Source organism: Falco peregrinus, chromosome 9 (assembly GCF_023634155.1).
Source record: "Falco peregrinus isolate bFalPer1 chromosome 9, bFalPer1.pri, whole genome shotgun sequence".
NCBI classification, from domain to species: domain Eukaryota; kingdom Metazoa; phylum Chordata; class Aves; order Falconiformes; family Falconidae; genus Falco; species Falco peregrinus.
The window spans coordinates 38,430,303-38,444,078 of NC_073729.1; the positions used below are offsets into that span (position 1 = coordinate 38,430,303).

At 50.4% G+C, this 13,776-nt stretch overlaps 1 protein-coding gene across 3 annotated transcripts in view; it reads right to left on the bottom strand.

Annotated features, from left to right (window-relative positions):
- Positions 1-13,776, bottom strand: part of CHD6 (chromodomain helicase DNA binding protein 6) — a 93,002-nt gene that overhangs the window by 63,927 nt on the left and 15,299 nt on the right. The window contains exon 1 of one of the 3 annotated variants that reach the window (XM_027783473.2): positions 1,223-6,268. The exons of the other annotated variants lie outside the window; for them this stretch is intronic. The gene's annotated coding sequence lies outside the window, so the exon portion shown is untranslated. Of the gene's footprint in view, positions 1-1,222; positions 6,269-13,776 lie in introns of those variants that run through there. 3 annotated transcript variants of the gene reach the window in all.

A 13,776-nucleotide genomic window follows, 5' to 3' on the forward strand; every position in this document is an offset into this window, starting at 1 on the left:
TCATCAGCTGCTATTTTCGCATCACACCTCTGTTACTTCACAGGTGCCAAATACTCAGGCTACAGTAGGATTCAGACCACGCAACACTGGGCCAGCAGGGCGATACCTGCAGGCAGGGAAGAGCAGCCAGTGCTACAAGCAAGCCGCACAAGGGAACGAGCTTTAGATCAGCTATGCCTTCCTCCATCAGCAGGAAGCCAGACACCGGCTCTTTGCTAGGACAGCGAGCAGGCAGCTGGTGTATGTCACAGGTCCAGTGCTCCCAGGAGTGGCTGTACAGAGCAGGGATGTTCCTGGGCCCTCCAGCAGAAATGAGAGCCAGGATCCTGCTGCCAAAGCAGCCCTCTGCCTACAGCCTGCCATTCTCCTTCCCGGGGTACCTTGGGACCAGGCTGTGGCAGGGCAGGCTACCCATTCCTAATACCCATTTTTCCCAGGGAGTGCGTAAGGACTCATCTGCACACACATGACTCACGAACAACTTTTATCAGGTTATAGTATCAGGGAAGGACTTTTGCAGTTCCCCGAGTGCAGCAGGCTGCAGACCACCCCTGGCTTTAAGGTGTTTACAAGGGGCACAGCAAAAGCCCAGCTGCTGGATTAGCCAAGCCAGAGCCAGCAGCACTGGCATACAGCAAAGGAGAAGCAGCTCTCAGCTAGCACTCTGGCACGCTCTGAATGAGCACTGGGACTAGAGGGGACAAGGGCACACGTTCAAGAAAGGACATGGGAGAGCAGAGCACAAGAAGAGGTTTCTCTGTGACCAAAGCAGACAGAGCTGTCACTTCTCGGCACACGCCTTTCTTTCTACTCAGACTCACACCCACAGGTGAACTGTGGAAGACCACAACTGAACCTAGGGACGTGTCTTGTCCACTCTGCTACCAGCAGGATGCAGCTCACAGGCCATGTTCCCCCTCACCTAGGCAGCAAGGGCTGCACACAGCTGCAAATGGAGTCACTCTGGCCCTTGGCAGGGCAAGTGCCCAGGAGTCCTCACTGCAGGCCACAGCCCAGGACAGACTGTGCCCCAGAAGCGCTCAGCACAGGCCACAGTTGGCAAGGGACAGGCAGGAATGGAGTGGGAAGACCCTCCAAGAGACAGACCCTCCTCACCCAGCTCCCTCCCAAAGAGCCAGGAGGAAACATCTACAGGTCTGCCTTCTTCTGTCTGTCCCCACATACAGCAGCTTGAACGTGCCAAGCTCTACACAGCTATCACCTGCTCTGTTCACGTGCCATCGCAGGCAGAACCCAGCTGCTTCGCACAGCAAGCAGTGCCAGGGCCAGGCCAGTCCCAGGGCAGGGGAGTTCCACACTCAGCAGCAGTCCCAAACCATTAGCAGACAGGTCTTCATGTTCCGTCCTCTTGTTCCAGCTGGTGACAGATGCACCCCCACCATACACCTCTGCATTTCCATAGCACTGAAGCCAGCGTGTGCATCTGTGTGGATAAAACAAGGCTGAGATACCAGTTAGACCCGAGGAGACAGTTTAACAGAGATACCTACTCTGACCATGTGCAAAGTCATTAGAGTGCCAATAGAGGCCCAGCAAAGTCATTGCAGGTACTAGGAGACAGTGCTTGGTCTCCTGTCTGCACACAGAGCTAGCCACAGTGAGGGGCTACCCTGTGAGGATGGCAGCTCCCCAGGTCCTCACAGGGCCCTGTTGCAGCTCCCAGGATGATGTGCCACCCTGGTTAGTGGAAAGCTGCATTAAACTCTGCTGGCCAGGGACCAGAGTCACTGCAGCAGCCAGACACCAGCAAACCTTGGGGCATTTAACACGTCATATTGTTCATAATCCTGTAAAGCAAGGATGTCCTGCCATCACTTCTTAGATGATAAGCTGGAGAGGAGGAAAGGAGACACATCCATGTCTGCATGGTGCTGTGGACTGCTTCTGCCCACTTCATCTAGAGCATCTTGCTTGGCCTCAGAGCCAGGAACTAACTCGTCCAGCATCCTGAAAGGAAACACACCACCTGCTAGGGAGCACCACCACACTGGCATGCCAATATATACATTGAGAACTCCATTTAACTAGCCATTTCCATGCTAATTAAGTATTTGCAGATTAAAGAGAAACTCTAATCTCACATAAGACAGCCCAATTTTCTAAATGAGCTTATGGTTTTCATATGGAGATCAACATGTTCTCACTAGCACATCATGCAAGTGCTCCAGGCTGCCAGATTCAGCTTTATTGCCACTGTCACAAGCAGGAAGTTTTTATTCTTCATGCTCAATTTTTTATGCCTTTTTAACCCAAGACAATGGATGCACATCTCACACCAGTGCTGCCAGCCTGCAAAACTCCCAGCACGAGGTGGTCACCATTGTTTTCAGCTGCCACAGCCAAAGGTAAGTCCTCCTTCATGAGGTCATGGTACTACCTCTGAAACCCGCTGCCACCGGGCACTGCACACAAGCGGCAAGCACACCGACATGGCACACCATGCTGGCAGGCTGACCATGCACTCAGGAGCTGTCTTGTCACATTTCAAGAGACAAGCAAACAGTACTGAAAGCCGTTTTGTCCCTCTACATAAGCAGACCAACTTGCTGTGGCATGGCTTCTACAAAGCATCTGTTGCTAGCAATGACATTTTCAGTACCACAGTTTGGGGCACATCAGGTTACTACCCTCCCCTCTTGGATTTATTTTTATTGTTCTAAAAGCGCAAGACATCCCTACACCAGACTGAATCCACATCATGCCAGTATTTCCTGTCACTCCTGCCTGAGCTCCTCCAGGAGTTGCAGCATCTGTGCATAAGCCAAAAATATCAAAAATTCCACATCTGAGCCAACACCAACCCGAAATGAAGCAGTGACCATGTGCTCTTCCCCTTCTGCCAGCCTTCCCACAAGAGCGGCCAGACTCCTCTGCAGCTGGAGGATTGATTTTCCCAGTTTACTGGCTGAGACTCACTAACATGTGGCTCAGGTACTCCCACAAACCTGCACACATAACCGTTCTGTGAAAGCAACCACAGCTCATTTCAGGGAGCAATCATCTATCTCATTTGTACACACAGCTTCATCAGCGCATGTCCCCATGGAGTGGTTCACCTCCATCTTCCATCAGAAATGGGAGAAGATCTTTTCAAGATGATCTTCAGGTGGAGGAGAAAAAGGGCCATTGAAAATGAGCTGAGAACAAAGGTAAGGAGAAGCCACAGTGGCCCAGATTAGTGAACCTGTAAAGAGACAGATCTTCTCCAGGGCTAGAGGAGAACTTTTAACATCCATTTCAAAAACACGCTAGCCAAGTTTGGGGAAGGAAGTCAATGTATCAAGGAAAAGGAATAAAGATCTACTGCGGTAACAGGGATATACCCAAGGGCATGTATGAACTAGTCCATCTTGGCCTGGATTAGGCACAGCACTTGCAGGGCATCTGAGCTGGAGCCTACGAAGTGCAGAGCCTTGGCTTCAGTGTGTCACCCACTACCCATGTCACATGTTAACTCACTCATGTTAGCAGAGACAAAGGAAAAGAACATTTTGAGACCACAGCACTTGGGAGACACTGTGTGCTAGGACTGCTTTTCAGCACTATCATGTATAGCCCTGAGCAGCCCCAGGGACTGACTAAGACAAAGCCATCACAGATGGGCTGCTGCTGAGGATGCTTTTCAAGATCGTACCTGATAGAAAGTTGCATACGTCCTGTTGCATGTCAGAAGGAGAGGAGGGTCCTGGAACAAAAGCCAAAGCACCTCTCCAAATTTTCCACCATACAACACTTATCCACACCACAGCATCCAGTTTCTTACTTCCTCAACACCATCTGCTGAAAATCTAACTGAGCAAACAAAATGCACACTTATGCACTCACCCTTAAGTGCAATCTGTGATTGATGCACAAGCTGGGCAACATAAGCAGAGCACCAGGGACTCCATTTGTACATGCAGCTGCTACACCACCATTAGACCAGGAAACATGCACTCCTGCACCCGGTCTGCAGACAGCCACTGAGGAGAATGAGAAGCACCTGGATGAGGCAGAGCCAGATGTTCTAGAGCAGCAGATACATCCTTCTGTACACAGCAGGAGCAGGTACCAAGTGTACAGCGTGCAACGAGTAGGTAGATTCATCCCTGACCACAGCAGAAAAGGTACCCCAAGCGCATGATCTTGGCAAGCAGGACTCAGCTAGTAGGACTAGCTTGCTCAAGAGAGCCAGCCACATCAGCTCTTGAGGGTCCTACTCTACTCAGCTGCCTGTTCTGGGCACCCCACAGGAAAGTGCACTTCTGCAAACACAACAGTGAGCAAAGGGTGTTCAGGGCACCCTCTGCACTGTCTCCCATGTGCCAGGCAAGGATTTTACAGCTATACATAAAAAGCTCTGAGGCATGGAAATTAAGCAGCAGGTGCTCAGACAATACCTTGACAGGATCAAACCACCTCAGAGAGGCAGGTTCACATGGGTTGCAGTTCTCCCCACACCTTCCTCCATTGTTTTAAACCACCATGTTCCCTTGAAGTTTGCTGCCCAGCTGATGCTCCAGCCTGGGCGTGTATGTTCCCTCTCCCCAGACATCTTCCAACAGCCAAGCTATGGCACTATTCAACACCAAAGCTCCTGTCAGGGCCGTCCATATGTCACACAGCATGTGCGCTTCAGAGAGCCTCCTCTCGCAGCTGTCCCCCAAGCTCCCATGAAGGCCAGCACTGGAACAGGAAGCTTGGCTTTTTGCACCTATCTTGCTTCTCTCCTCCTATTATTTTATATTATATTTATATCTCAGATAGGGGGGTAAAAAGAGCAGGCAGGCAGCCCCACACTGCAAAACCAGGCGGAATGCTGTGTGCAGCTCGGCCCTGGCTCTCTGCTACTGCTCTGCATGCCTGAGGCTGTGCTTTGAGGAAGGCCAGCCTGAAGTCAGAGGACTGATGCTGAAAATAATGCGGCACTCGCCCTTTCTGCACTCAACCCCCAGGAAAATCCAAGACAAAACTCTGCTTGGGGTGATTAAGCAATTTCACAGCACATCCAATGCTTGCAAGAGCTGGCATAACTGACAGCAAATGGGGCAAATTCAGGAGGCTAGGGAAGGCTCAGGGAAGTCTGTACCCAACAGTCCGCAAAGAAGAGCTCCTCTCCAGATATGTCTGTCCAGCACAGGGGACACTGGGACCCTGTCCAGCATGCCACTGCATCTCGCTTCAGAGCACAATACTCAGAGGAGGTCCCCAGCCAGTCCCCAGCAGCCAGCCCCACCAAGAACAGCTTCCACCCTTTTAGCTCCAACTGTGCAGAGCCATCCCCCAGCAAAAAGTATCCCAGCTCTTTTACTCAGCCTCCAGAAGCACATCCCCAGATGCGCTGCCTGCCCAGAGCAGGGGCCAGCCCAAGAGAACATTTCACAGCCCCTCTGTGAGTCTGACCTACCCCGGCAGAGTTACTGCAAGGTCAGGCAGATCCAGCAGACTTTGTTCTCAAGCCCACATCTGCCCAAAGAGCTGAACATGTCCTAAATATCACTGTTACCATCCAATCTGAGAAGTCCTCAGGCCAACAGTAGGTCTGGTTAACAGACATCTGTGGCAGAGCCCTCTGAGTGTGCCCCAGTGCCCCCACCGGCACCCGCCTGCAGCATCTCCCACATAGCCATTGCAATGACACATGAGACTCATGGAGAAACTCTGCAACACTGTTGGGACCCCAAGGCTGTAAGACATGTTGCAAGTCACAGTGCTGGAAGCAGGAAACCTAGAAGACAAACTGTCACAGGCACCAAAGAATCCCTAGTATGTGGCCTGCAAAAATAGTTACAATGCTAGCTTGCCTGCAACAGTGTTAAAACACGCAGTTCTTCAGGGTCTCCACCCACCAAATAGATCTCAGATAGCCTCAGGCATACGCCATAGCAGGCTCAGTCACGACTCAAAGAAGTCCTCCAAATTAATAAGATAAGCATAATTTTGGCCAGGTTTTGAAACTTTGAAGACAACAAACTCTCAAACAATGTTCCCTAATACTAGTTTCATTTACATACTGCATAGCTAGTGGTCTGTTACCACAGCAAGCAGCATTGCTCTGCTGCTTCAGTCAGCCTGGGAAGACATCTGCTGCAACACACACCTCCTAACCTTTAAGCTAAGAACAACCAGGAGGAATATCAAGATGCAGTGGCTAGGGGTGCACCAAGGTCCAAGACAGACACTAATCATGGGCCAGCCCCCATAACCTTGCTTCCAAAACCGACATTACTACAGAAGAATAAATAATTTCTAATCTCATCACCTTGCATGATAGTGATGGTGAGGTCTGCATGAAGTTTGCTCATACATCCAGCTCATTTTAGGAACTGCAGCTCTTCAGGCAGCATGGACAAGCCTGTGCACATGGGAACGTGCACTGCAGGAGCGGGCGCTGCCAAGGAAGCCCAGCACTGAGGGCTGCTAATGGGGCACTGCTGGAGCAGGTGGCTGGCTGGGTGACTGCTCACAGTCCAAGCTACTATGTATGTGTTCCCTCCAGAACCCAGCCCAGGTTCCAGGGGTGCACAGCCCCCAACCCAGGACCCTGCCCAAGCCAGCTGTTAGCTCCAAGAATAGCTCAGATCAGCTGCAGCGGATCAAGTAATTGTCTCAGGATGGGAAGCACCAACTATTTTCAGCTTTCTGGGAGCATTGCTGGGCTGGGGGTGAGCAATTGCAGGGGAGGAAGAGTGCTAGCCACCCAGCCCAGCAGGAGGAAGAGTTTGCAGCTTGTTACACTCTTTCAAAGTCTTGTTTTTCCCAAGAAAAGGAAAGGGTTTCAATAAGAGTTTAAATCTCAGACTTGCTTTTTTGAAACAATTTTCCAGACTCAGAGGCTGCAGTTTCAGACCAGGAAAACAAAATATGCAGATTTTCCCCCAGAGGCACAATCTTGACATCTCCCACACACCCACCCCACCCAGAGCAGCTCTTCCCCAGGCCACTGGACACAGCAAGGGCCATGCAGCACTGTGGGCCAGGCTCCGAGGGGGCAGCCTGGGTCAGAGCTGGCCTCAGTGCTTGTACCCCTCATCACAGGCATGCAGCAATCTGCTGTTAGCTCCTTTGCTGTGAAACCTTTGCAGGTCACCTTTAAAAGCCACATAAAAGCCCTAAAACTACTTTACAGGCTGCAGTATTAGCTGTGCTTATAAAGACATTCTTTAGGGCAGCTTGTGATGCTACCTCCAGAGAGCACTACCGCTCCCACACCTGGGCAGCAGCAGGAGCTCCCCACCCCACTGAGTAGCACCTCTCCCTCCTCTCCAGGAGCCTGGGATCTGAGGTGCTCATGGGTCTTGGCTGCATTTCAACCACACCACCTCACATCTCAAGAGGATTCCACAGATGGAAGCAGTCAAAACCCTGAAAATGCTACAGTGAAGGTTGCACAAGCACTATTAATTGAACTTCTGCAGGCAGCTCTTCCACCAGAAAAACCTTGCCCACCAACACTGCACGGTAGCAGCAATGCCAGAATCCAAATCCAAAGCCTGGATCCTAAACTAAGAAGGAGCAGCCTGTCTGTACTAGCATCTGCATCCTTCATCAGCCCTGCAGACAGGAGGAGGCACGGCTGCTGTGCCATCCCCTGAGAGCGAATGAGAAGGAAGGGGGAAAAGGGAAGCGAGTTAATGTTGCACAACCCCTGTCCCAACTGTTCAATTTTGAAATAGCAGTTTTCTGACTTTTAAAAAAAAAATCCAGAAATTTGCACATAAAATTTTAAGGTACCAGGAAAGGAACTACAGCTAACCTCAACTCTGTTCTTTTACTAGCAAGCCTGAGGAATGGGACCTCCAGGTGCACAGGCCAGCCAGGGTGAGCAGGGCTGCAAAAGCATTGCCAAAGCAAAGTGGGAGCTGCCAAAACACCTGGCCTTGGGAGAAGACTCATCTGGCAGCCTTGTCTGGGGTCTGATATAAAAATAAGGTTAGGGTTGAGAGAAAGACGAAAGCTGCAGTCCAAGAGGGGCTTGAAAGGGCTCACTAGGAGAAAGTAGGGGCTGCTAAAAGACCTGGGCTTGCAGAAACCTTCCACAAGAATGACCTTGTCCAATGCTGAGTCGTAAGATTAGGGCCGCGATAATGCTGAGACAAAATCCAGAGCTGCATCTAGAGTGGAGGTGGAAAGGGGCTGCAAAAGTATCTGGCAGCTGCCAAGAGACCTGGGCTGGGAGAAGTCACTGGTCCAGGTAATCAGTAGGATATTTCTCTATGGCTTCCCAGGAAAATCAGGGTTATGGCTGAGAAAAAGAAAATCCAGAAGTGCAGCAGCAGCAGGGCAAGGGACGGCTCACTGAAGCAAAATGGGGGCTGCAAAGAGGCCTCACCTTGGAAGGGAGAAAGCCTTCATGAGGGAAATGGCTGGGGGGCTTGGCCAAGGCTCAGCTGGAAAACTAGGGTTAGAGTTCAGAGAAAGAGAAAGCCTAAAGCTCATGTGGGGCTGGAAAGGGACTGCCAAAAGGGAAAGGGGCTGCCAAGACAACTGGGCTGGAAAATGGCTCAGAGGCCTTCCCTACCACTCAGCTGGAAAACAGCTCCTAGGGTCAGGGTCTGGACTGAAAGGTTACGCTTGCAGTTGTGGTTGGACAGGAAAGGGGCTGCCAAGAGACCTGGGGTGTGAGACACTTCCTGCCACGCAGTGCCTGGGGGGCTCTTCCTTACACGGGTTCAAGTTAGGAAGCAGAAAGACTGGTGTTATCGCTGGAGCAAAGCTGGAAAGGTGCTGTCAAAGTCAAGGGTCCTGGGCTGAGAGAAAGCTTTGTTGTGCGCAGTGGGTTAGGGGTCTTCCCTACAGTTCTTCACAAAAGCTAAGAGTTAGGGTTGAGTGACAGAGAGAGCTTAGAGCTGAGCCTGAGCTGGGGCTTCAACAGCCAAGCAGAGGCTACCAAGTGAGCTGGGCTGGGTCTGAATTTTCATCCGGGCAATGGCTGTGGGGCCTTTTCTATTGTTCTGTGGGAAAATGAAAGCTATAGCCAGGGTTAGGGCAGAGAGAGAGAGAAAGCCTAGAGCTGAATTGGACTGTGGCTGGAGAGAGGCTGCCAAAGCCAAGTAGGGGCTGCAAAGAGACCTGGGCTGGGAGAACTCTTTCATCTGGGTTTCCACGTCCAAGGCTCCAATGCAAAGTGAGAACTAGGGTTAAGGCTGACAGAAAGCAAAAGGCTAAGGTTTCAGCTGGAACAGGGTTAGAAATGGGCTGCCAAAGATTATTTTAGGTTGCCAACAAACCTTGGTTGGGAATCATCTTTTGTACAGCAGGTCTTGTCAAAAGGTTCAGCAATAAAATTAAGGTTAGGGTAACAATGATGAAAAGGGAAAGCCTAAAGATGCAGCTGGAGCAGGGATGGAAATGGGCTGCCAAAGCAAAGAGGGGGCCTGCAAAGAGACTGGGGCTTAGAGAAACCTTTTGTCTGGAAAATGGCTCAGCAGCCTTCTCTACAGCTTCCCCTGACATGGGAGAGTTAGGGTTGAGAGAAAGCTTGGAGCTGCAGAGAGGGGCTGCCAAAAGGAAACAGCAGACATGCACTAGGAGAAGTCTCTGGGTCTGCAAACATGGCTTCAGGGCCATGTCTGCTCATTCCCAAGAAAACGAAGGCTAGGGATAGGACTGAAGGATAAGGGCTGTTGTTGGAGTAGGGCTGGAAAGCGGCTGCCAAGACACAGGATGGGGGAAATTTTTACCTGTGCGATGCCTGGGGATTCTTAGTCTAAGGTGCAGCAGGAGAATGAGGACTAGGTTTGAGAGAAGGATGACTTCTCCATTTAAGGTAACACAAAGACAGTCATGGTATCAGGCTTCTGCCCTACTTCATTCAGGTAGGTGCAAAGAGAATAGAGCACAGTGACAAACAGCATTTTTTTAAATCAAATGATTGTTTTCGGAGGCTGGTGCTTTGCTGAGGCTGGCTGAATTTTTACAAGAACAGGTAAAAGATCAAACTTTGCCTTTTTCCTCTTTCTCAAATACAACATCCATTCTTGTTGAAACCTTACAAAAAAGCCAGCCTGAGGCACTGCAAAGATTTGCACTGCAAAACAGTGAGACAAGGATCATGCCAACTGCACAGAGGAGCTTCACCACAGAGAGCACCAATACCACCTAAAGATTGAATTACGCTAAAATGTATCATGCGGGAATGAACTGTAATTAGACTGGCCCACAAGTCTGACCATCTCCACAGCCAACGAGCTGAAAACGTAGCATGTCTTAACAAGCAAAAGAGGACTGTGCCCACAGGTTACATACTCGAGAGCCTGCAACAGGATGAATCTGCACTATCCAAGTTACTCCCAGTTGATGTCCTACCTGCCCTTTAGGAGCATCTGCTGGCGAGCTTCTCACATCTGAAATGCCAGTTGATTTTGCAGTGCATCCAAAAAAAAAAAAAGGCTATACTAATATAAGCTCATTGATCACCAAAAAAGGTATCCTCCATGTAACAGAGGGAGGTGAGGATCAGCCAAACAGGGCCAGTTCTCAGGGTCCCAACAGGACAAATACTTCACTGGAACAGCACAGAGGGATGATGCTTTGGTTCAGTTTTAGGCCCCTTACTACAAGACAGACATGGAGGTGCTGGAGCCTGTCTGAAGGAAAGCAATGAAGCTGGTGAAGTGTTTATAGAACAAGTCTGTAGAGGAGCAGCTGAGGGAACTGGGTTTAGCCTGGAGAAAACGAGCCTCAGGAGAGACCTTATCACTGTCTACAACCACCTGAAAGGAGGCTGTAGCAAGGTAAGTGTCAGTCTCTTTTCCCAAGTTAACAAGCAATAGGATGAAACTGCCTCAAGTTGCACCAGGGGAGGTTTAGATTGGATAAAAGGAAAAATCTCTTCACCAAAAAGGTTGTCAAGCATTGGAACAAGCTGCCCAGGGAAACGATTGAGTCACCAGTTCCTGGAGGTGTATAAAAGACATAGACACAGTGCTTAGGGACACAGTTTAGTGGTGGGCTTAGTAGTGTTAGGTTTATGGTTGGACTCGATGATCTTAAGGGTCTTTTCCAACCTAATGTGATCCTATGGATTATAAAATCTGGGAACAGTCCCCAAAACCAGTAAGGCACATGGCACAGTCTGAGGCTGCCCTTGCCTTTCCCTTGGGGACACATCCAGCCTTCCCTCTCCCCAGCTCCTGCACATGCTCCCAAGATACCCACACAAGCACTAACAAGGATGGGCCCCACAGATGGCTTTAGACATACAATCTCTGATTGCAGGCTGACATTCCGCCATTGCAGATTTTCACTGATATCCCTTCAAGCATTCTGTGTCCCAACATGAACAGATGCTCCAACAGCCCCTCAGTCACACCAATGCACTTTGAAAGTTTATTCATGGCCTTTATTTGAAGCGCAACTTTAATTTCCTGCAGGGAAATCACATCTGCAGCATGGCAAGGAAGGTGGGAGCAGCAGCTCTGAACTCAGCCCTGCTTTTTGCTTTGCCTTCACTTCCAAGCTCTGTTCCCCTGGCTACTACCTTCAAGCCCTGCCCTCCCCTCTCTCCTCTGACTGCCCCAGTGCGCCCAGGCCCCCACACAGCTGTACACAGCTGTAGCTCAGAGGCTCCTCCAAGGCCAGCTCAGCCCTGCCTGTTCCCCCCACGTAGTGTCTGCAGGCTTATCACCACAACTCGAAAGGACTACAAACTCAAGTCAAAGCAGAGTCCTGCCTCAGCATCTGCAGAAACTGACAGCATTTGCCCAAGAAATCTCCTTATTCAGCACAGCAGAGGTTTTTTGTTGTTGTTTTTACTGTATTTGAGCACATCCCTGCAGTACAGTGTGATGTTCAGCTGCCTGAGAGAGGCAGGTGGCTTCCTTCTTCAAGGGGGAAAAAGAACAGATTTTATCTGTAGAAATAAGCTGCAGCCAGGAAACAATGTGTGCAGTTAAAACAAAAATCAACACCCAGCCATCAGGTCCTTAGAGACCTGTCGATTCTCTCCAGAAGGATGAGTGAAAGGGGCATGTGGGTTTCTCCAAGGGAAGAACAAAGCACAACAGGAGCTGGGATTCAAAGACCAAGCAATGCTCACAACCCACCTCTTGAAGTACAAGGGGCACCCACAGGTGCATGTGGGCATGTCCACCTATGTGCCAGAAACACTAGTGATAATACACTCAGCAACCTGCAGTCTTTCTTTTCACTGTCCAAGTACGAATTCTGCAGCAAAGCCCCTCCAAAGCTGCCACAGCAAACAGCAGAAACAGGAAGCAGCCTTGGGTTGCAGCCACAGGCACCACGAACCACAGCCACTTCTAAGGTGATGTGTGCCATTACATGAAACATTTCAATTCCAATTTTCAGACCACAGCCACAGCAAACATTCACTCACACAACCAAGCCACTTAGCACCCTGCACGAGCATTCCATATCTCAATGAAGTGATAAAAATCCACCAAAAATACTGCATTTGCTTTTCAGCAGGTCTCTGGGATACTTGGATCCCAGGCAACAAGTGAGAGCCCCTGATACCCGCTCTTGAAGCAAAGCAAGCTGGGTCCAGAAGGAGCACAGTCTGCCTGCACTGTGGCTGAGAGAGCACACAGTGACGCCGCAGGCTCACAACACTATCTTAAATCACTCTGAAAACACAAGCTGGGGTACATGCCTCAGCTGCCCACCCTCACCAGGAGCTAAAAGCCCTCATTTAGAGATCAGTGGTTTTCCCAGACACTTTTTTTACACAGCAGACCGAAGATGAACTTGTTCTGTGGTTCAGAGATATTCAAGGGGTACACAAGCCTCACACTTCAGGCTGAAGGCCGTTCTGCTTATTACAAACCAGAGAAGTACTCTAGAACAGTATATCCAGCTCCACACATTCTCACTCATTCCCCAAACTAGCTGGCACTGGACCCACTGGAGATGCACCCTGTCTGCCAGCCATGCTTCCTGTGGCCCAAGGGCCCCCTCCCCAGGCACAGCACAGCAGGCTCAGGGTCCGGGGACATGCCCAAGAACGAGGTCTCACTGCAATCAGCTCCTCTGAGATCGAAGAATCAAAAACTGTCCAGCCTCTATCTGTCAGCAGACTTGTGGTGACACTTCATTCCAGATGAGGGGTGCAAGCCTCACTCGCCTCCTCAACATCATGTGGCCTTTCTCCTCCCTCCTTTAGTTTTGATTACAGAAAGGATCCCTTGAAAATACAGATTCTAAACAGGCACAGCACTTTGCATCCAGCCCCAAAGGACAAGCAGGAAGGCAGCGAGACAGAGAACTGCACAGCTGTGCCATGAAATTACTGATTTTCAGACAAAGCAGGTCTGCTCCACTGAAACACCTCAGGAAGTGCTGCATCTCCTCAGCGTCTGGGCACAGCTTGAAGGAAAAAAAGATTAGTCAGGGGTGCCAGGTCCAAACCTGCTGCCCTGCTGGCCTGCAGCTAGCCCAGGTAGAGCCAGGGAGGCTCAGCACACCCTTGCTGCTCTGCTACCAGGAGATGTGCTGATCTGCCCTGAGAAAGGCTGGCAGAAGTCAGAGTACAGACTGATGAGAAGGTTCAGACCTCACTAGAACAGGAACCAGCACTCCCAGCAGCACAGAGCTGCCACCAGCTCCCACAGCCACAGCACACAGGCCCTGCCTATCCCTTCCAGACACAAGGCAGCAACAAAGGGCATGACACAATGGTGCAACCAAGAACTTTCAGAAGAGTGTCTCACAAGTAAAGGGTCCTGCTCTTTCTTTTGCTCCACACCACCAACCCCTATGTCAGCATCAGCAGCTGTCCTTATCTGTACGCATCACTCTGTGGTGGTGGGGACA